Genomic DNA, 24897 nt, shown 5'->3' with positions numbered 1-24897 from the left:
AGGAGTGGATGGTGCTATTCTAAACAAACAAAACAATAAATATCTACTTTAGTGAGGATATCTAAACTCCATTTACAGTGGGGGGGAAGATGGTGAAGATTCTATCCAGAGGGATAGAGTGTATTGTCATTGGTGTGTGTGGGTTATATTTGGCACTCTTGTAGCGGAGTCAAAGGAAAACAAAAAATTATACCACTGAACAAAAAGACAAACAGAATAATAGGAGAAAGTAAAGAAAAGTGATATGACTGGAAGTTAGATTTATAATGACCATTGGCTCTTAAGAGAAATCCCAAGGGTTTCCTGACTGTTGTCCATAGAATTATCTGTTGGGGTTAAATTTACATAAGATTCACCATTATGAAGTGAACAATTCTGTGGAATTTAGTACATTCACAGTGTTGTACAACCACTGTCTGTAATTTGAAAACATTTTTGTCACCCTGAAATGAAACCCCACACTTAATCCCCATGTTACTCTCTCTTCAACCCCTGGCAACCACCAATCTATTTCTTATTTTTATGTATTTAACTTTTTTGGATCTTTCACATAAATGGACTCCTACAAGATGTGACCTTTTGTGTCTGATTTCTTTCACTTAGCATAATGTTTTCAAAGTTCATTCATGTTGTAGCATGTATCAGTACTTTATTTCTTTTTATTGCTAAATAATATTCTAATATATAGATTTACCACATTTTTATTTTTTTTAATGTTTATTTTAGTTTTGAGAGAGAGACAGAGTGAGGGCAGGGGAGGGACAGAGAGAGAGGGAGACACGGAATCTGAAGCAGGCTCAGAGCCCGATACAGGGCTCGAACTCATGAACTGTGAGATCATGACCTGAGCCAAAATTGGACGCTTAACTGATTTAGCCACCCAGGCACCCTTAGACTTACCACATTTAAAAATTCATTCATCTGTTATTGAACATTTTGGTTTTGGCTACTAAGAATAGTGCTGCTATGATCAATTATGTACAAGTACTTGTTTGAGTACCTGTTTTCAATTCTTTTTGGGTATGTAGATAGGAATGTAATTGCTGTGTCATGGGATAATTCTATGTTTAACTTTTAGAGAATTTGATCCATTGGTTTTCCTTGATGGCTATAACATTTTATATTCCCACCAACAATGGAAAAAGTTTTCAATTTTGCCGTATCCTTACCAACACTTACGTTTCATTGTTTTTCTTGATGCTAGCCATTCTAGTAGGTGTGAAGTAGCATTTCATTGTGATTTTGATATGCATTTCCCAAGTGACTCAAGTTTTTGAGCTCCTTTTCAAGTGTTTTTTGGCCATTCATATAGCTTCTTTGGAGGCATGTCTGTTCCTATTGTCTGCCAAATTTTCAGTTGTGTTGCCATTTTATTATTGAGTTGTAAAAGTTAGTTTTGTATTCTAGACACTGACCCTATATCAGAGATACTATTTGCAAATATATTCTATTCTGTAGGTTTGTCTTTTCACTTTCTTGAGAACATATTTTCATGTGTAAATGTTTTCAATTTTGATGAAGTCAAATTTGTCTATTTGTTTCTTTTGTTACTTGGACTTTTCGTGTCATATCTAAGCAGTCATTGTCAAATCCAAGGTCATCAGGATTTATGTCTATGTTTTCTTCTAATTGTTTTATAGTTTCAGGTCTTATGTGTTAGGTTAGTGATCCATTTTGAGTTTTGTTTGTTTGTTTGTTTGTTTGTTTGTTTGTTTGTTTTGTAGGTAGTAGAGGTAGGGTTCTAGCTTCATTCTTTTGTGTGGATATCCATCCAGGTGTCCCAGCACCATTTATTGAACTATTTTTTCCCTCTGTTGGATGGTCTTGGTGCACTTCCTGAAAATCAGTTGGCCACTAATATGTGTGTTCATCTCTGGACTCTGAATTCTACATAAGATGTTCATATAATTTTGAAAAAGTACTTGTATGTAATAAAATTTCATCCTGTGTGTAACCAAGATGATTCTGAACTTGCTGGGCTGAAGCTTTCTGATAGTTTTTCTAATCATTATGTGAAAATACCATGCATCAGCCATCAGTGAATATTTACTATGGAGACCCTTTCAGGGTTAGATGTAGCTACATTTAATTTACTGTCAGTATTACATTTCAAACAAAATTTAGGCACAAGTTTTCTATGGAAGTCTACATGAGCCAAGTTTAAGTGACTATTTTTAGATTCCTTGGACCTAGTCAATTTCAACACAGACCACATTTTCCTATTTTGCTTTTCTGCTAACAACTTTCTTCCACATACTCTCCATGGCTTGGAAATATCTTCTTTACTTCTTTTCCGTGGAATTAAATATTTGAAAAATGTGATTCTTCTTACCTTATCTTTAATGTGATCTCATATAAGTCCACATGTTTCAGAAGGGTTTTAGGGGGTTTTATACAGAAAGAAAGAAACTGTAGAATAGCTTTATATATGAGGCTTCCAAAAATGCAGCTCTCCACTCCCACAAAATGGAAAGACAATCAAGCTGTGGTTAGCAAACTCTTTAGACTCTTTCAGAATAGATGACATGCCTGATTAGGTTTGTGATTGAAGATGCCACTAGAGAACAAGGACTCCATTTAATATCAGGCGTGCATTGCTTTTGTTATGCTACATGGTACATATTTATTCATGACAGTAAGAGATTCTGCTTCCTGGATTTGCCATGAAAACCTTGGTTTTCAAAATGTAGTCTTTGGCATGACATCAAAGCACCAACATTCTCCTTCGTTGGAGATACTTCTTGGGAGTTCCTTCTTACTCACTTAAAATGGACCTGGTGTGAAACCATATTGCATTTATCTAAATGACAACCCCAATCCACTCTATTACTAAAAGAAGCAATCATGTTCCAGTTTGAAAGGACAGGGCGGGCAGGAATAGAATCAAGTATCACCATCTCACATGCAACTCCTAATTTATATCTCTTGAATCCTTGTGTATAGGAGGAAGGCAGGGACAGAAAAAAAAATCCAAATATCTGAGATTGACGTTGATGCTAAGAAGACTTTTATGACACCACTGAACAAAATAGGAGCCTAAATATTAATTCATCTCTATGAGAACTATGACCATTGATTTGTCTGCTGAGGTGAGGATGCTGGAAGGAACTAGGCAGGTCTGTAGGCAGATCTGCAGAAGCCATTAACAGGACTCTTTTCCTAGCACATCTAGGTTACGATGACAGAAATTAAGCCGTTCATGTAAATGATGCTAGTTAATGTAAATACTCATAGCTAGCACTGTAGGTATTCTAGCTCTGGAGCCACACACTTGATGTCTACCACTTGCCCAAATGCTATTCCTCTTGTTTAAGGCTTTAGTAACCTCTAAAGTGAAATTATAGACAGGCTAATAGTTTAAGTTATTACAGCTAATTTCTGCATGAGTGTGAATGAGCATTTGAATTTCAGAGTTCTCACGTTTTGATAACTGGTTCTGGTTTGGGGAACACTGAAGATTGGAAGAGGCAGGGGCAAAATCCAGTGAGGCCTGGGCTGGGGAACACCTGCTCCTAAATTTTTCTCACCTTACTTGCATTTGATGACTGACTTCCTCTTGTTGCCAAAAAGCAGGATTCCATGTCAGTTCATCAAGCACCGGGAAAATGTAGAGGAAAGAGCACTGAGCTTGGAATTGGAAGACCTCTCATTTACCAGCTGTGTGATTTCAGAGAAGTCATTTGATCCCTCCGAGCTTCTGTTTCCACAGCTGTAAAACATGGCTAATACTTCTTTCTTGCATTGATGTGAGGATTAAATGAGCCAACACATATAAAGCACTATATAAATGTATTTCTATTATTATCTGAGGTATTTAAAACAGCAGAGGTAAGGTGTAAAATCTTGCAATCCACTCATTAGCTCTGTCAGTGGAGAGAAAAAGGGATTAAATCTGGCAGGTCCTAAGCTTCAAGTTTGATTTAAGTTCTCTCCTCACCCTCCCCTATTTGCAGAGAGTTTTCTTCCATTGTTGAGAGTCACTGGAGCTTGGGCCAATTACTTGTGTTGACAAGTCATTAGAGAAAGTCATAAGCACCTGGCTCCGATGTCTGGTTGCCCAACAGCAACTCCAGGGCCTACCAGGTTGCATGTAGCATTGGCAGAAACCCATCTTTCCTTACCGTGGGCGCTGACTTCCTGGTGGAGATAGAGCCCTGGACACCATTAACCCTGTTTTTAAAGGTACAGAATGTTGAAACATTAATGACCTGAGTTTTCAAATGGGTTTACTGTTTCTGTTACAGAGGTACAGTACTTCTTACATTGTATACTCACCCTGAGTGTGTGATCTTACTTATAATGGTCAGTTGAGATTTTCTTATTTTATATATGTATTCATAACTACCATTGATCTTTGTCCACTACAGGGTAATTATAGAAAAAATTGGTAATATGCATATATTTATCTTTTTATATTATGCAAGGAGGTCCATTTAAGTTAAAATATTTTGATAACTACCATATTTTTGAGGAATGAACTCATACTATAGAATTAAGTTGGAAGAAGCATTCACTGATGATATAATATGTATGCCTCTACTCATATACACATGTATATATACACATATACATACTTGCCTATATATATATATATGCATATACTTGTACATATACTGATGAATTTGCCTAGTGGTATGCTGGTAAATGTTTAATAACTGACTCTCCAAAAAAAAAAAAGAAAAGAAAAGAAAAGAAAAACCCTAATTTCTAGTGCTTGCCAATTTCTACTGTGTAAGTGTTCCCACTGTGGCCAATTTCAAACAACCACAGTAATATCGCTGAATGTGGAGTTACAAAGAAATGTGAACAATCCACTCCTGTGAACCAGTAGGGGCTAGCAGTAGCATATACTGGATGATAGGTACACAAGATCATCTACTGGGTGGATACATACAACATACACACAGAAACCTATAAATCATACATACAGCGTGAGTTTGCTATCAAACATCATAACCACCCTCCTCTTACTAGGGAATCACAGAGCTCTTTAGGTACAGCATGAAAGAAATATGTTTGGCTTATCCTGTCTGGAATCTCTGCATTTTCATCCTCTTGATTCTTCATTTATCATCCTAGCCTTATAAAGAGTCTTGTATAGATCACTCATGGAAGAATTCAGCCAGGCAAAGTACCACGATTGATTGCCCAAGAGAGTTTCTAGTTTGTAGGTGACTCACCAATAGCTATAGGGGAATCACCGCTGCTAAGGGTAACACTCTGCAGCAATAGCAAACAGGAGGATGTTAGTCATTAGAGGGCACACATACATGCCTACACACCACCTCTACCTTGTTTTGGTGGAGGTTGTGCCTGTTCTCTGGGTTCACCTACAGCCAGGAAGAGAGGTTGCCCATGCATTGCAACTTAAAGTTGCTGGGAAGCTTTCTTCCTCTTTCCTTCCTTCGAAAGAATCTACCCACCAGCTTGGGAGTCTGGAATGCTTCTTAATTTTATATATACTTCTCTACTATTAGGGATCCTTTTGTTGTCATCAACAATGTTTTCCTTGTAAAGAGTTTAGCCTGTCTGGAAAGAGGGGCTGCAGGATGGAGTAAAGATACGCAACAATGAAAGGCCAAAATTCCAAGATAGACTTGCTTTCTGTACATTTTGGCCTAAAGTAACCTGTCAGATGGCAGCCTTATTTCCCACATTTTCTTAGCCTCCTGCAGCTCATTCCTCTATGTTCAGATCCACCCCTAACTCACTTCCAGTCTCTACTTCAGTTGAAGCTAACTGGTAGACCCAGTTCTCAAACCTGGAATCATTTTGAGGGCTTTAACAAGTCACAATTAATTTATTAGATTCAGTATTGTACATGTCCTTGAAGAGCTCACAGTTTCTTTGGGGAGACATTAAGAAAGCAGAATAATTACTCTGCAGCTATGTACTTCGTCCTACTAGAGAGTTATTTCCAAATGGCTTAATGGAACCCAGAGAAAATATTATCCAGCAGTTATTAGTAGGTGCTGGAATTAAATGGGTTTGGTTTCAAATACTGATTCTGATGTGAACTAGTGGTGAAATTTTGGGCCAGTTGCTTAACGTCTCTAATATGAACTTTCATAATAATGCCTTTTACATAGCTGTTCACACTGGCGTAACTTCCATGAGGGCAGGCACTTTACTTTGTTCACTGGTATATTCCTACCAAGTAGGTGGGCAATGTGTGTGTGTGTGTGTGTGTGTAAATATATATATATATATATATATATATATATATATATATATATATATATTATATATATATATATATATAAGCCAAGCACACTGCCTAGTACAGTTGATAAATTATTTTAATTTATTTCATTATTATTTTGTTCCTACCCTCGGAGGAGATGGGCAGTATTTCTAGGATTTCCAGAACAGCTTATAGAACTGCCATCTAGAATGAGACATAAAAGTTACCGTGAGGAAGAGGCAATAGCATGGGCTATGGCAGTTGTGAACAGTATAACAGTTGAAGAAGAAGTGAAATGATAGACTGAATAGGGATATAGTGGCCAAAAACTGACTGCAACCGCCCATCAGTTCCACTGACAATCTGCCTCTTTCTGGCCCAACTGCTGGGTCCCTATATTTGTTCTCTAATAATGATGGTCCTTACATAGTGCTTACTACAAACTAATAAACACATGACATTAACTTACCTAGTACTCATAACACTCCTTTGAAGTAGGTAATGTTGCTCATTTTAAGACGAGGAAGGTAAGGCAAACTTACCCAAGGTCCACTGCTAGTGAAGAAGAGTCAGGGTTCAAACCCAGACATTTTGGCTCCAGAATCTTGCTCTAAATGCCTGGGTTAGGTAGCTTCTATGTTATAACCAGATTTTATGGTCAAAAATAGTGCTCTTCATCAAAATTGCCAGGCTTACAGGGAGAGGAATGGTCACATAACTTATTTCAGGCAACATAATGTGGTCAGAAATAATGTCCTTTACTTTCATGTTTTTCAAGCTGTCCTCAACCATAAAAAGGATAGTTTAGCTACATGATAGTGGAGGCTCTATCAGCCTAAACTTCTGAGTTTCTGCATGGAGGATAGTTGCTTCAGAAAGATAACTAGGTCCACAGGAGTGTGTGAGAAGAAATTAATTGTTATTGTAGTAGATGTTGGGATTGTTTGTTATTGCAACATAGCATAACCTCTCCTGACTGATACAGCTGTCTGTGTCCAGACCCTTATTCTCAGCATGTGGGTCCCATGTTTGACTTCCTAAGCTAGTTCTTGCTTTCTAATCTTTCCTTCTGCCCATTCATCTGAGCTCCCCTTGTTCCCTTTTTTGGTAATGTCCCTAATATTTTAGTCTATTCCCAATACCTCCCACACTTACTTGTGCTTGCCAATAGCACTTCCCCAGGAGCTGAAGTTTGGGCTCAGAACACCTATCTGCACATTGACCAATCAGATATCTGCCTGGCTGTATTGCCTAACATTACGCACCTGATGGTGTGATGTATGAAGATAAAGCACTTTTTCCAATCTCTTTGTCCCCTAAAAACTGTATTGTGGTGTGCTTCTGGATATTGTGATGTTTACTTGGTAGCCCCTTTTACTAGGCAAAATCATTATTTCTCAGCCAAACCTGCGCCTACTGGATCACTGCTCGTGTCTGGTTCTGGCTTTCCCTGGTACTGTCTCTTATTTACAGCCATGGATTTCTGATTATCTTCTCAGTTAAAGCCACTTTACATGTGCACAGAATGCCCATGCCAGCAGTTTGGAAACTTCCACAGCATCCATTGACCAGACTTAACTTCTAGTCTCACACTTCAGCATTCCTCGTTCCTTGTGTCATTTCGTTGTTTTTACTGTTTTGCTTCTACCAAAGACGACGAAGTAAGTTAGAATGAATATTTAATACGTGAAACCCAGGCATGGAAGAAAAAGAGAAAGTTTGTATAAAAAAGTGTAAAATCTTGCTTTAGTTACAAATAATTTGGGTAGGCAGAATTTTAAGATGGCCTCCAAGATTCCCGCTCCTTGGTGCACATGCCCTGTACATAACTCCTTCTTCTTGAGTGAGAGCAGGGAATGTGAATATGATGGGCTATCACTGCAATGATTACCATACAGTTTAAAGAAAAGAGGATTTTGTAGACTGTAATTGAAGGTTCCTCATAAACTGATTTGCAGTTAATCAGAAAGGAGTTTTTCATGGCTGCGCCTGATATAATCAAGTATATGCTTAAAAGACACAGGAGCAGCTGCTGTGAACTTGGAATTAACAAAAAGTCCCATTGTCTACTGTTCGTGGGGTGGGGGGGCTATACAGTTAGGATGCGAGAATGGTTTCCAGGTGACAGCCAGACAGAAAATGGGACTTCAGTCCTACAACCACAAGAAACTGAATTGTCCCAACAACTTGAATGAACTTGGAAAAAGGGGCTCTCAGCCCTGGAGGGGATTGTAGCCCTGTCTATTCACTTTATTTCAGCTTTGTATGATCCTGAGTAGAGAACCCATTGAGGCAATGCCTGGGTTTCTGACCTATAGAAACTATGAGACAGTACATGTTTCTGTAAGTCACTAAATGTTTGGTCATTTGTTATGCAACAAGAGAAAACTAATAGACTAATCAGTCACTCAAATGGGCAACAGGAGACAACTAGTATAAATGTAAAAGAAAAATAAGTTTTGGTAAATAAAATATCATTTAAGAATGCCTTTAAATTGTTAAAAGGTAAAGAAAACTTACATTTCACTAGATGAGAAAATAATAGTCTTACTGACTTCCCTCTAAGAATAATTCATTATATATTTTTTAATGTTTTTTATTTATTTATTTTTTGAAGGAGAGAGAGAGACAGAGCATGAGTGGGGGAGGAGCAGAGAGAGAGGGAGACACAGAATTCCAAGCAGGCTCCAGGCTCTGAGCTGCCACCACAGAGCCCGATGCGGGGCTCGAACTCACAAACTGTGAAATCATGACCTGAGTCAAAGTCGGACGCTCAACCAACTGAGCCACCCAGGCACCCAAGAATAATTTATTATAAAGTTACATAGCTTCTTAAAATTTTTTAATTCTGGCATAATTAACGTACAGTATTATATTAGTTTTGGGTGTACAAAATAGTGATTTAAGAGTTCTATGGATTCCTCAGTGCTCATCATGTTAAGTGTGGTATTTAATCCCCATTCTCTATTTCACCCATCCCACCCCCCGCCACCTCCCCTCTGGTAGCCATCAGTTTGTTCTCTCTAGTTAAGAGTCTGTTTTTTGGATTCTTTTTTTTTTTTTTCCTTGTTTTGTTTCTGAAATTCCACATATAATTGACACCATATGGTATTTGTCTTTCTCTGTGACTTATTTCACGTAGCATGATATCCCCTAGATTCATCCATGTTGTGGTAAATGACAAGATTTCATTCTTTTTTGTGGCTGTGGAATATTCCATTGTGGCTGTGTAATATCCTTTCATCTATAGACATTTGGGTTGCTTCCATAATTGGCTATTGTAGATAATGCTGCAGTACACATAGGGGTGCATATACCTTTTTGAATTAGTGTTTTCATATTCTTTAGGTAAACACCCAGGAGTGGAATTACAGGATCATATGATATTTCTGGCTTTAATTTTTTGAGGAACCTCCATGCTGTTTTCTACCGTGGCTGCACCAGTTTGCAAAGGGTTCCTTTTTCTTCACATCCTCACCAACACTTGTTTCTTGGGCTTTTGATTTTAGCCACTTTGACAGGTGTGATATGTAATGTTACATAACTTTTTATTTTTAAAAATTGTGATATTACTGTCAATAGCTTTATTAAGATACACATGCATCAACTGAACAAGTGTAGAATGTATAAGTTTTGACATATGAATGAGTCTGTGAAATAATCATGGCCATAAAGATTGCCAACATATCTATGACCCTCAAAGTTAAGTTTGACTCCTTTGTAATCCCTTTGTAATCTTGCTCTCCACAGCAAGGGACAGTGTGGCCAAATGGCAGCTTAAATCAAGAATATTTATTTTCAGGTCTTTATTTTCTCCTAACTATGCAACATGTTGCAAACACTCTCTTTTATAGATGGGCAGTCTCAAATCTGGTTTAGTGTGGACCCATGGGGAAATTGAAGGGTAACAGAAAGAACTGGGGGGAAAAAAGACCTCTTGCCCTCATTTTCAAATAAAGGATTGTTAATGTAACATTTATGAATTTTGGTGTCTCGGTATGTCAGACAGTAACACACCTTATAATGCCTTAATCGGGCAAACAAGATGATCCTCTTACCTTTTTGCAAGTCCAGAGATTAATCCCTGCATGCTTCTTACCTCCCAGCACTCATGCACATCCATTAGCCTCTCTCTATTTCTCCTCTGGGTTATTTTTGGATCTACCCACCACCTAGAAAATTAATATTGGAAAAGGACAGCAGTGACCTCTGTTTTTTTCTTGGACTTCGTCCTATCATTCGCTTAGGAAAAAATTATTTTCAGAACTAGCCGAATGTGTTTTACTTCAGGAGTACAACACAAACCTAAAATAATTTTTTTTTTTGCAGTAAAGTACATAAAACAGGCATTATCACCTTCAGTTTTTAGAGTTCCTGGAAATCAATTTCACAATCCTTCAAAGCACTTCACTTATATTCCCTCTTCTGATCCTTTAGTACTCCTGTGAAGCAGACAGCCAAGTAGTTTTATTCCCACTTGAAGACAGAGGAAAACCGAAGGTCAGAAGGATTAACTGATTTGCCAGGGGCTGGTCAGTGCTGTTACTCAGAATAAAATGCAGATCTTCTAGATCTTTCTCTCACTCGGGACTATTTGTGCTCATTTCTTAATAGGTATAGTTTTGATAAACTGTACCAAATAATGGCTAAGACATGACATGTATCTTATTACCTTACCTTACATTCTGAAAAAAGGAGTCCCTTAGACATTGTTTCCCCATCTCAGAGAAATCAATCTAGTGTAGGTACCTAAAAGTAAGACTTTTGCTAAGACTCTTCAAGAAAGACAGTCCTGAAATAGTTAAAGGTCAAAATTAAATGCCCTGACTTTAGTTCTTTCTTGTGTAGGAAAATACAAAAGCATTGCAGTTGTGCAAGTTCCTGCAGGTAAAGTGAAGGACGGAAAAGTCCTCCCCATCTGTGTTTATTATGACAAATACTGTTTAATCTTCCACTTTAAATTCCAATTGCCAGATTTTTTGTTGTTGTTGTTGTTAAAAAATAAGGACAGCATAAAAATAGGAGGCAAGGCCCTCTTAGAGTCCTCATTGTCTGTAGAATAATTCTGAACAGATCTCTGCTGTGGGTTTCACCTGTCAGCTTCTAAGCGATGGCGAATGGCTCTGTAATTTCCATGTGAATGGGGAAAACCATTTCCCAGATTCACTCTTTAGAGTGACACAAATGAAACTGTTAAAAGACAGATTCACCAGCAGGGGGACAAAGACACAAAAGAAAACAAAAGAAAACAAAACAAAACAAAACAAAACCTAAACAACCAAACAAGAGGCAAACAGGAATATCTGTTTTCTTGGTCCGACAGTGCCAAGAGTGGAAAAATAAAATACTTTTAAGGCCAGGACAGAAAAATCCACCACACTGAGTGGGTGGCATGACCCTAAGGCAGCCTTATTGACGTTTGAAGCTCTCAAGGGTTCTGTGTGCTGCATTGCTTAGTAGGGGGATTTCGACTGGTGGGGAAGTGGCTGGACGTGGAAGAACTACACATCACAGGGCACGTGGGGAAGGCCGAAGCTGAAGTCTGAGCTGTCGCATCAGCTTCCCGGGATGATATCAGGCCAGATGTCTACCTGCCTTAGAACTGTAAGGGGATAAAATAGCGTGGTTTGGATAACTCGTGGTTTTAGTCTTACTGACTTATAGACCTGTCATTTCTTCTTCCCACCTCCTTTCTTCTCTCCAGCCTCCACACATTTCCACGTGGCCCCAATTTCCCCAATTCACCCTTTATCCTGTGTCCTTTACTTTTCTCACACTAAGCACCATCACAAGCCAGATACCTGCAGGAAACCTGGAACTGCTGTGAAATCTCTCCTCCCTCTTCCTTTCCCGTGCTTCTGCTGAACAGTGACCCATCACAGCCCCTTTCTAACTGAGCTCTCTCACTGGGCTCCTCCTCTCCACTCCTAAAGGCAGCCCTTCTCTAATCTTCTGGTTGCTCAGAACTTTCTAACAAGTCTTTATTACCTGTAGATGAAAAGCCAGACTTCTACTCTGGCCTTCATGTAGGTTGAGGGAGGCCATCCACTGTGAGCCAGGTAGATCCCTGCATATCTTTACTGAGTATGTCAGCTGCAAAGCCTAACCATCCTCTGCCTTTGAGCCACTCCTGTAGCTAGTTATATGGGCAGGTAAGTAGGTCAAGGCAGCTGTATCCTCACTGCCTGAGATGGCTTGCTCCCTGGAGGAGTGGGACTTCTTGCTTGCTTTCTTGCTACAAAATGTGCTGAGCCTTGAGCTGTGGGTGCCCGTGTGGTACCATAACCCACTGTGCGTGTAGCTGTCATATGTGTCCGTTGCATGACATCTTTGGGACAGGGGGACTTTGGGTCAGAGGAACCACCACAACCATGCAGATGCTACTGCTCTTTGCTGTGCCATGGGTAATGGGTTTGGATCCATTGAACCTTGTCTACTTTTGGCAACTGTGGAGCTTTGGCAAACCAGTGTGCTTGCTTGCTTAGTCTGTAGGGGTAGGCATTCTTCCCTGACAAAGTGTTTTCATGGCCTTCAATTGCCTTTAGTGCTGAATGTGTATTTGTTTGATGAGTCCATTAATAAATGAATCCTTAGGGCTGGCCTAATCCATTTGGGCTCTTTTAACGTAGAAACTCAGTCCATATCCATTTCTGCTCACTCTGTTTCCTTTACTTGAAGTTCTCTTTCTTTGTATTACACCTTACCCAAATCCTTCCCTTCCATTAAGAACTCTTGCTAATGCTACCTCATCCCAGCCTGATGTAATTATTCACTTCTTCCTTTGACCTTTCACAGAACATTGTATGTACATCTAATAGGACACTGATTAGTTTAAGCATGGTTTTATATTTAAGTATTTTTAATTTTCTCCCCAAACAGTAGGCATTTGTGGAATATTTAAAGCATGCCAGGAACTGAGCTATTTGCAAGAAATACTGGAAATGCAAAGATGAACAGATATGCTCCCTATCTGCATTAGCTCTCAGTCTGTAACAAAACAGTCCTGTATAGAAAGATGACATTTACCACCTGGTAAGACTAAACTGCTATAGCGGAATAGCAGGGGCTACAATTATTTCCCCCTGGATGGAAACTCCAGGGAAGCTTTAGAAAGGGGGAACGTTTTTTCCCCCATTTGTATTCATGCCCACTATGTTCATGGCACAGGGCCTGTCTACTTTACCAGTTTGTAAAAATAAGTCTCTGTTGTATCATCTTTGAATCCCTCCAGTGAGCTAAAACATCCATTTATTTAGTTAATTCAATTGAACAGTTATTTACTTAATATTAAACTTATTTAGCATACTTACTGAGTACTAATTAATACAAGGCAGTTATCTAGGGACCAGGGAACATGTACCTTTCCTATAAAGATACCACTGCTTTAGGGAAATGCAATTCCATCGCAACTGATGTTGGTAGGGCTGTTTCCAGATGATCCAGGATTCCTACTGTGATGTGTATCATTTTTGTTTAAGATGTTCCCATGCAAATAATAAATGCTTCATCATTCTATGTTAATATAATATCTCACTGTGATTATACTCTTTTTACATAGTCTTTGGATGTGGTGCATTTCTTTTTATCCTTAGATGCCCAATACAAATGGCATCCCTTCTCAAAATCTTCATTGACCTCTATGTTAAGGCAGAACGACTTCACAGCTCCCTCTTCTCCCCTCCCAATAGAATCTTTTTTCTATTGTAGATTTATGTTTGTTAATGTCTTGGTTTCCTCTTTAACAAGGAGCTCCTTAAAAGGAAGTATTTTTATCAGGAGTGTTTCTTTACCAGGGCCTACAGAGTTCTTGGTACTTAGAAGGTACCACATAAAAATGTAGTGAATGATTTTAAAACCTCTACTTGTTCATCAATATTTCTGACCTCTGATCAAGTAATTGTAGTCAAACATACTCTAAAGTAAGTTTTTAATCCTATTATGACAAATACATAAATCAAATCAGGGACTTGTATTTGGAATAAATACATAAAGTATTCTTACAAGTCAAGAATAAGCAGAAGGAAATTCTAATAAAAAATAGGCAAAGATGGGGCACCTGGGTGACTCAGTGGATTAAGTGTCCAACTCTTGATTTCAGCTCAGGTCATGATTCCAGGGTCATGGGATCGAGCACTGTGTCAGGCTCCACACTGCTGTGCATGGAGCCTGCTTAAGATTCTCTCTTTCTCTCTCTCTCTGGACCTTTTCCCCACTCATGCAATCTTTCTTTCCTTCTCTCTTCTCTGTCAAAAATAAAGATTTTAAAAATAGGCAAAGATATAAACGGACACTTCACAAAAGAAGATTTATGGCCGTTAAGTCATGAAAAGGTGGTCAGTTTGTCTAGTCATCAGGGAAATACAAATAAAACCACAAGGAAACACCATTTCATACTCTTGAGAATGGCTAAAGTGAAAAAGACTGACAATACCCAGTGTTGGTGAGAATGTAGATCAACTAGAACTGTCAAAACATTGTTGGTGGGCATGTAAAATGATACAGCTGCCTTTGAAACCAGTTTGGTTCTTTCCTTCTAAAGCTATCGTACAACTATGCTATAACACAGCAATTCCACCCTTGGTATTTACCCAAGAGAAATGAAACCCTATGTCACCACAAATATTTGGACATAAAAGTTCATAGTGGCTTTAAACGGGAAACAATCAAAGTGTCTATCAGCCAGTGATTGAATAAACAAAATGGTGCGCATCATACAATGGAATTCTATTCAACTTTTAAAAAGAATGGACTATAGATACATAAAACAACGTGGAGAAATCTCAAGATTATTTTGCTTAGTGAAAGAAGTCAGACTAAAAATAGAACACTCATGTATAATTCCACTTACATAAAATCCCAGAAAATGTAAACTTATATGTAGTGACAATGCTTCTGGGGATGGGGACAGAGGTAGGGATGGACTGAAAAAGTACACAAGGGAACTTTTGGAAGCGATGGATATTTTTGGTATCTTGATTATGGTGATGGTTTCACTGGTGTATACATATGTAAAACTAATCAAAGTGTATGTTTTAAATATCTGCAGTTTATTATATGCAAATTATATTATTAATAAATTATACATCAAGAAAGCAGTAAAAGTAGTATGAATTTCAAAAATATCTGCCACTATTTTTCATAGAGACTGTGTTAGAGATGAAGTGTCAAAATACAATCAGAAAAACACCATTAAAAACTTCCCATGACAGTTGTCACTCCCTTTTTCTACCCTGCGCACCATCTGTGCAAGATATAGGGGTCACCTACTTCCTAAAATAGCATTTGGAACTCACTGAAATTGACGTCACCGGCACTAACTATTAGACTAACTGGGGAAACACAGAGGATCACTGAGGGAACTTTTATTTTCAGTGTAGATGTTATGTTCTAACAAAGCCCATCTGAGAAATCTCAGTGGCACGTTTTCCACGGGACTGAATTCCCTAACAGTGTTGGCCTTAGCAGATGAGACAGGTACTAATAATGGCATCCTTGGAGCACCTGGGTGGCTCAGTTGGTTGAACAACTGACTTCGGCTCAGGTCACGATCTCATGGTTTGTGAGTTCAAGTCCCCCATTGGCCTCTGTGCTGACAGCTCAGAGCCTGGAGCCTGCTTCGGATTCTGTGTCTCTCTCTCTCTGCCCCTCCCCTACTCATGCTCTTCTCTCTCTGTCTCAGAAATAAATAAACGTTAAAAAAAAATTTGAAACTAATAATTGCATCCTTTCTGGCTAGCAGCATTACACCAGGCTTTTACCTGTAGGAATAATGTTTGTGTTGTGAAGCTATATAAGAGTAAGGAGTGATACAGTGGAATTCTGTTCTCCCCAAACATATGGTCCCTTGGGAAAACATGACGCACACATGTGTGTGTGTGCGCATATATATACACACCAAGAAAGACTTGGATTTTAAATCATGCATAAGAATCAAGAAGAGATTCATACACATAATAGAGAATGTCTTCTGCCTTTATGGGCAGGTTGAACAAAAGCTTCAGAGTTAGAAATTTGGCATATGTATCTGAGATAGCAAGGAAGGCTTATACATTAAAAAATAATAATTATACAAAGATACAGCTATAGAGGCACCTGGGTGGCTCAGTCAGTAGAGCATGTGACTCTTGATCTCTGGGTTGTGAGTTCAAGACCCATGTTGGGCACAGAGCTTACATAAAATAATTTTTTTTTAATTTTTTTTTTCAACGTTTATTTATTTTTGAGACAGAGACAGAGAGAGACAGAGCATGAACGGGGGAGGGGCAGAGAGAGAGGGAGACGCAGAGTCGGAAACAGGCTCCAGGCTCTGAGCCATCAGCCCAGAGCCCGACGCGGGGCTCGAACTCCCGGACCACAAGATTGTGACCTGGCTGAAGTCGGACGCTTAACCCACTGCGCCACCCAGGCGCCCCTACTTTTTTTTTTTTTTTAATTTTTTTTTTAAAATAAATTTTTAAAAAATGTATGGTTATGATATGGCTACAGATACACTCATTTCTCCTCTGAGGCTGTCTACAGCATGTAATTCACACTCTATAGTGAAGAAATATCTGGATTAAACATAATTTTAAAAGAAGAAAGAAAATTACTAAAGGTAGGTTATGAGTATTTTAAACAAATGGTGTTTGTACTTTAACAAAATAAAATATTGGATTACAAGTAACTTGTTCTGGGAGTGTTTGCAAGATGAGCAAACATGTCTAATAAAATTTAACTTCATAAATGAGTGATGTCACAGGGTGCCTGGGTGGCTCAGTCAGTTAAGCGTCCGACTTTGGCTCAGGTCATGATCTCAGGATTCATGGATTTGAGGTTACCGTCAGGCTCTGGGCTGACAGCTCGGAGCCTGGAGCCTGCTTGGGATTCTGTCTCCCTCTCTCTCCGCCCCTCCCCCACTCATCCTCTCAAAGATAAATAAACATTAAAAAAAAAAATGACTCATCTTGCAATACGAGAAGTTCGTGACACCAAATATCACATGGTTATAACTGAGCAAATGGTTCTTGGAATTCACCTTGATATACAAGCGCTTTGGATTACAAGCGCTTTGAAATACAAGCATACTTCCGGAGCGAATTATGCTCACAAACCAAGGTTTTACTGTATATGACTTTAAGACTGTGTGTGTGAAAGAGAGACAGACAGACAGAATCAGAGATCTTTAGAGGGTGAGGGAGACACTGAATTAGTGAGCTCAAGTGTTTGTGTGTATTTAGTCACCTTTCGTGGGTATTTTGGAACAGGTGCCACTGCTCTTTATCTTTATGTGTATGCTTTTCTTAGAATTTCTCTTAAATTTGCCATCAGAGTGGTCCTGGGGTGACGCAAACAGCCCTGCACTAAGTAGAAAGGCAAGTTGCCTAACTGCTGAGCCCTGCTGCCTGTGCAGAACTCGTGGTCTCAGCTTGCAGATGGAACTCTGACAGCGTATCAGTCATCAGGAGGGGTGTCAACAATAAAGGAATTTTAAAAGCCTTGCCACACCATCCGAATTCCTTAAGTGCCACAAGAAGCAAACTTCTGACAAGAATAATTGTTTTGTTTTGTTTTATTTTAATCAACCAGGAAATGGTAGGACTTCATTGAATCTGTGAAAAGTAATAAGAAGGAAAAAGAAATCCTTGTCCTTTTCATCTGTTTGGAGAACCCTCATGACTGCTCAGATAAGATTTGTTCCAACATTTGTGTGTGTGTGTGTGTGTGTGTGTGTGTGTGTGTGTGTGTATGACATCTTTATCCATTCATCTATGGATGGACCCTGGGGTTGCTTGTGCATCTTGGCTGTTGTGAATAATGTTGCAATAAACACAGAGGTGCGCGGCTCTTTCCCTTTGGAATTATTGCATCATACGGTATTTCTCTCTTTGATTTTTTAAGGAACCTCCACACTGGTTGCCACAGTGGCTGCACCAGCTTGCATTCCCACCAACAGTGTACTAAAGTACCTTTGTTTCCAAGTCCTCACCAAGACCCGTTGTTTCCTGTGTTGTTGAGTTTAGCCATTCTTACAGGTGTGAGGTGATATCCTCTTACCCTTTTTGATTTGCATTTCCTGTTAACTAGTGATGTTGAGCGTCTTTTCGTGTGTCTGCTGACCATTTGTATGTCTTCTTTGGAAAAGACATATCCAGCTGATCTTTAAATCAGCTTATTTGTTTGTGTGGCCTTGAGTTGTATAAGTTGAAGAAACAGAGAAAAAAAGAGACCAAGGATAAACCACATTTTTAAGTACAGAGAACAAACTGGTGCCTGCCAACGAGGAGGTGGGTGGGGGTTGGGTGAAATAAATAAAAAGGATTAAGAGGCTTATTACACTGAGTACCGAGTAATGTATAGAATTTTTGAACCGTTGTTTGTACACCTGAAACCACTATGACACTGTATGTTAATTATATTTAAATAAAAAAAATTTCTCCCAACACAAAAATTGGTTAAGCTGGTGGGAATAGGGGGCAGAGCAGTTGGCAATGGAGGAGGAAGGTACATTTCATAAAATGCCTTATGTCCTGGTGCCCCTAACTCATTCTGAATAATAGGACACTTCCATTCTGGAGACAAAATAAATAATCTCTTAGATTAATTAAAATAAATATCTCTAATAAATATTATTATTAAAATAAATATCTCTTTAGAGAGAGATAATAAAGTCTGTGCTCTTAGGAAAGGATAAAAATGTACAAGACTGTCTTTTTTTTCTTCTTCTAAAATCAGTTTTCACATGCACTCATCTCTCTTCTGTTGTTGTTGTTGTTGTTGTTTTCATCTCCCCAAGTTCATTTTCCTCTTGAAGCTCTGAAGTTAGACCACTGGGTTCAAGTTGCAGGTTTACCACTTACTACACGGTGAGCTTGGGCATGTTACTTAACCTCTCTAAGTTTCCTCATCTATCAAATGAAGAAAAGGAATAGTAATCATCACCAAGGAATTCTGAGAGAATTTTTCAAGACAGGCCATAGACACAGATTTAGCAGAGCACCTGGGACATTGGATGTGCTCCATAAATGTTAGCCTTTTATGGCTATTGTTTCCCAGCTCCAGACGCCTGCCTCTTCCCCTGCTTCCTACACAAATAGGTATCCTGAGAATATTATTCAGCAGCTCATGGCTTGATTAAGCAAGGACTTGGGTAAGGCTGGGTCATAATAATTTGGGAGGGGGGGTCTGTTTACTCAAGTGCAAATTCTCAACATGGCAGTCTGCTAAGACCAAACATTGCTAGATCAACTATTCTTCCAAGTACATGCCACTGCCCAGGACTGGGGAGAACTGGAGAGAGGGAACAAGGGGATAAGGAAGAGAAAGAAGAAGAAGGGAAGGCAAGTTTGTACTCTATTTTGTGTGAGCACTAAATAAGAGCATTCTAGTTATTCATTAAAATGGGAAGCCAGAGTCTTGGTGAGTTATATTGTTCTTATAAGCAATATAGCATGAAAAAAAACTGTAAAGCTAAGTGATAAAACCTAAGTTTAAGAAGGGGAAAATAAAAGGAGGTAGAAAATTATACCACAGCATCAGTAGCAGTTGTCTTTGGGTGAAGAGATTGTGAATGTTATTTTCTCATTATTTTTATTATGTTTTGTACTTGCCAAATTTTTCATTTCTATATGCCTATATAGATATTGTGCAAGTATATGTATATATGTATTTCCCTGTGTATTATATCCATACAGCTGTTTCTGTCTACATAATGGTACTTAAAGCTACATCTCTTAGAAACTAACAGTTTGAGAGCCTTCCTATTCAAAAGAACTGGAATATATAATTTTTCCACAACACTTCGATTTTTTCTCATGCTTTATCTAAGAGCCCACATGCCATTTCTCTTCTGAGGAAATAAAAATGAATGCTTAAGGGCTTCAAAATCCTGGTGTCAGGAGCAGACTAGCAAGAAGGCACCACTGGTAGAATAACACAAAAATTCACTGAACACTTTGAACCTTTCCATGTAATTTATCTCATTTGATCCTTAGAATAACCCTCCAAGGAAGGCAGTGGAGCAAGATGGTTCATGATAATTCATTTCACCAAATGGGTTTACTGATACATCCACTCATTTCTTCATTCACCCAACTAATATGTATTAAGTCCTACTATGTGCTGGGAATTGGGGCCAGCATAAAGTGTTATAATGAGATCAAAAGGACAGACCTCTAGTTGCAGGAGAAAAATAATGAACCAGTAAATAATTGTACAGGATGGTTTGAGATGCTGGCAGAAATAAGACTTTAAAACAGGATTGCTGAAGAAGACCTTTGTGAGGAAAAGACGTTTGTGCTGAGAGCCAAAGTGTGCAGAGGAACCAGGATGTGTGTTGAGTTAGAGACATGTTTGAGAAGAGAGAACAATAAATATGAATACCCTGAGGCTGAAAGGAGCTGGAGCTGTTTTAGGAGCATGACAGATGCTGACATGACTTTAAAAAAGTGAGGTGGGGTGGGGGGGTAGGAAAAGGATGAATGTTTCTATTCTAGGTTTAAATGCAGGTCCTCAGCACCTCATTGTCTTATAAAAGCTGCTGGAAAAATAAGATTTTATGGGTGTTTTAGGAAAGCTCAAACTTACTATAGATTATGATAAGGCTGATGGATTAAGGAGAAGGAAAAGCTTCTGTCCTTGGTTGTTAGATACATAGACACATAGATAATAGATAGATAGATAGATAGATAGATAGATAGATAGATAGATAAATAGGATGCTTAGAAACTGAGTAGACAAAGGTTAGTAGTTCCAGAGGCTGGAGGACACTTGTTTCTTGAGTGTGCCTTAGCAAGATGGCATGACCTTCACTGGAAATAATTATGACCTATGGAGGCCAAAGACAGGCCATAGGGAAGTGTAGCTTCCTCAAAGGTTCTGGGTCATGGCATGGAGAATTCACCTGGACCACTAGACCTGAAGGAATCATTGGGGAGCTGAGATAATAGACACTCAGAAGTTTCTAGTGTCGGGGCACCTGGGTGGCTCAGTTGATTAAACGTCCGACTTTGGCTTAGGTCATTATCTTGTGGTTCATGAGTTTGAGCCCTGCACTGGGCTCTGTGCTGAGCCTGGAGCCTACTTCAGGTTCTGTATCTCCCTCTCTCTTTGCCCCTCCTCCACTCTCACTCTCTCTCCTTTGAAAATAAATAAACATTAACAAAACAAAGTTGCTAGTATGAATCACTGACCACAGGGGCTGCTGAATATTTTGGTACTGTGAATCACCCCAGGAGCTTGGCCCAGCCCCTGTGGATTGGGTAGGGGCAGGTGGCAAATAATGACTAAAATTGATTGTGGCAGGACTGGGAATGGAGGCAAAAATAAGTCATTTGCTAGTGACTTTCTCTTTGTGTGTCCCACATGTGCATCTGCTCTGCTCTTGTCTTCCCTGTTTAGAACCATGGGAGGCCAACTGCTTTTCCATCACCCACTTTCTCTTGTCCTCTGACTTCCCCTTGGATTCAGCCAGTGGGAAACCAGTAGCAGATATATGAAGATAGGAGGAGTGGAATTCAGATACTTGTTGTCTTAGCCCTCTTCCTATAGGCCTCTGTGCTGGTGGTGGCTGTGTCCCTGGGTCCACAGATCCTGCTTATCAACCCCTCTCTTATGGCTCCAGTTGTGTCACTGACCCAGTGACATTTTTTTGGCCCTGACCATTTGGGCTTAAGAGGAGTCACAGACTTTGTGCTGTTGTTAAACCCTGCACTGCTTTCTGTTGTTCATTTCCTCAACTCTGCTCATGCTCTCAAAATAGTCCTTTCATGAAACCCCTTTCAGATGACTCCCTTACAGTGGGCCACCTAGTTCTTCCTGGGATAGAGACGGGCTCAAAGTGGATTCTAAGGAAAACAAGTGATACTTCTTGAAATCTCTTTTGTGCGCTACGATTCATGCCTCCTCACTCAGCATGGGAGTTATTCTTTGTCATTTTATAGATGGAGAAAGGTCTAGTAACTTAGTCACACAGCACCTAGTAAGTGGCAGAGCTCTGTGATTCTGACTCTGTGGCTGGTGCTCTTTTTCATATACCAAACATATCAGTTAAAACATAAATCTCCTCATCCTACTATAGATAGAAGGTACTAGCTAGTCAGCAGGATATCTTTTACTTTATCATTCCAAGACCCCTGGCTTCTCCAAGGTCTCTTCCAGTTCACCATCCTAAGATGATATGCCCTCAAGTTCTTCAAACCTAAAAACAGAAGTCAAGTTTGGCTTCTGAAGAGAAGACATACTTGTTCCCACAGGAAGTGCTTCTATCCGTTGTTGCCTTCCAAATCCTGCATTGTCAAATAGCTCCTTGGTTTTCAACAGGGTGGACAGTCTCATGATTGCTAGCCAGAAAAATGGACTCCAGTCCTATGGACCAGGTTCACTGTAGCTTCTCCAGTTGAATTTTCTTTTACAATACCCATCAGTTAAGCATCACAGAGAGTCCTATTTCCTATACTAGTAGACCTGTTAAAGAAAAGGCATGTGAAAACATAAATATTTTTGTTTTTGTTTACCCTTGCAGACAAAATAGTCCCAGCAATTGTAGCCTGTGGATACCCATTGGTCTGGGAGTTATGTGCACAGTGTTTTTAAAGGGGAAGTAACTGGGTTTTGTGTTTTGTGTGGAAACATTGCTACCCATTTAATCTACACTGCCTTATACCTGACACTGTCACTCATGTTTTTGAAGGCCATGCCCTCTGCATTCATATAGGTTGATGGATGTTAGTCTAAACCAACCCCAAAGAGAAAAAGCATTCTCCATTAGCAAATGATTGTCTTTGTTGTGCTGAGAATTACTATCTTTTCCCCCCTGCTATTCTTGGTGCTTGCCTGCAAAAGACCAGGACTACTTTTTATTTTCATTTTAAGTTTTTATTCAAATGTAACATATAGACAAGGAAAGTGAACAATGATAAATGTACAGCCCACATTTCACCATGTGAACACATCCATTTAAGCACCACCTTAAGAAGTAGAACATTATCTGTACCCAAGGGGCTCCTTTGGTAACCTCTCCTAGTCATCAAATCCTTCCCTAAAGGCATCCACTCTCCTGATGTTTCTCACCATTGATAGACTTTGCCTAGTTTTGGATATTATATAAACATCGTCTTATAGTATGAGTTTCGTGTCTGGTTTCTTTTCTTCAGTATTATATCTATGAGTTTTATCCATGTTTTTTAAGAGCAGCAAATTCATTCCAATTTCTGTAGAGTATCCTATTACACGATTTTATCAAAATGTGTCCATTTTACTGTTAATGAACATTTGGGTTGTTTCTGTCTTTTTGCTATTGCAAAAATAGCGCAGTGAAGATTGTGACAAGCTTTGGTGCTCCTGCAAATGTATTTCTGTGAATATCCACCGAGGAGTGGAATGGTTGGGTCAAGTGGTATACATACATTCAGATTTAGTAGAAATTTCTGGTTTTCCAAAGACTTTATTTAAACCCCCTTGAATAGTGTTTGAGAGAGTTTCTCACCATTTTTGTCAAGACTTCGTTTCCTAAGTCTTTTAAATTTCAACCTTTCATATTAGCAATTAAGTTGTGTTTTTCTGATGGCTAAGGAAGTTCAGTACCTTTCCTATGTTAATGAGCCATTTGGGTATCCTTTTCAGCAAAGGGCCTGTTCTATTCAATTCTCTCTCTCTCTCTCTCTCTCTCTCTCTCTCTCTCTCTCTTTTACTCTTATGTTGTGTACATTTTTTATTCATTCGTAAAAATCTAAATTTTTACAAATTCTAATCTAAATTTATACAAAATTTTGTCTAAATGAGTGTTTTATTAGTTACAGATATAGTAAATATCCTTGAAATAGGGAGTTGCCTTTTCACTATCTGAATGATGCATTTTATGAACACTTTACATTCTTTTAATTATCTCTTCTTCTTTATGTATTTTCATACTTGTAGACCTTCATGGCACTTTTCCTTTTGTGCACATATTAGAGCGAATGTACCTAATTATATTTGTAAACTGCTCCCCTCCCCAAGTAAGCAAAATTACAAAATTAATTCCATGGAAGAGGTAGGAACAAGGCCATGGTCAGGACTAAAAAAGATCCTGCAATAGTGCCAACACCAGCCATTTAGTGAACACAGAATTCTGTTTTGATGCTTTTGGGGAAATAATACAGACCAGATAGTACTTGATGATATTAAAATACTTTTGCTAATTTTGTTTAGATGTTGTAGCTGATTTTTTTAAGTAGGGTCTCTATCTTCAGAGGTACATACTAAAATATTTACAATGAACTTGTATGATATGGGGCATTTGTTTCAAAATAATCCAGAGCACAACACTATTGGACACAATTGATAATTGTTGAAGTTGGCAAAATGGGTGAAGGGGAGTGGGAAGTAAGGCTTCGAATTAAGGAATGAATAAGTCAGGGGATGAAAGGTACAGCACAGAGAATATAGTCAATTGTGCCGTAGTAGTGTTGTGAGGTGACAGATGGCAGCTACAGTTGTGTTGAGACAGTGTAACATAGAGGGTTGTGAATCCCTGTGCTGCACACCTGAAACTAATGTAGCATGGTGTGTCAACTATACTCAGAATTTTTTAGATATAAATATATTTAAAAAACTGTTGAAGTTGATGGGCACAGGAGTGTTTTTTAGACTTTTCTAAATGACAAGTTCCAAAGGGAAAGAGGAAAAGAATGGGAAGACAAGAATTGAAGGTATTGAATCTAGACAACTCTTTCAAAGAGTTTTGCCATAAAGTGAAG

The 24897-nt window shown here is 38.9% G+C and overlaps 2 long non-coding RNA genes across 5 annotated transcripts in view; one reads left to right on the top strand and one right to left on the bottom strand.

Moving 5' to 3' along the window:
• Window positions 1–24897, top strand: part of LOC116738438 — a 305676-nt gene that overhangs the window by 17246 nt on the left and 263533 nt on the right. The gene's annotated exons all lie outside the window — the stretch shown is intronic.
• Window positions 1282–24343, bottom strand: LOC115499743. The gene is made up of 3 exons (XR_003964281.1): window positions 24331–24343; window positions 21747–21751; window positions 1282–1335 (listed from the first exon to the last, which is right to left on the bottom strand). It is a non-coding gene; the product is annotated as an uncharacterized LOC115499743 (long non-coding RNA).

This window comes from Lynx canadensis, chromosome D4, assembly GCF_007474595.2.
Source record: "Lynx canadensis isolate LIC74 chromosome D4, mLynCan4.pri.v2, whole genome shotgun sequence".
NCBI lineage: Eukaryota > Metazoa > Chordata > Mammalia > Carnivora > Felidae > Lynx > Lynx canadensis.
The sequence above is the reverse complement of the archived record's forward strand: the minus strand, read 5'-3'. Positions and strand labels throughout refer to the sequence as shown.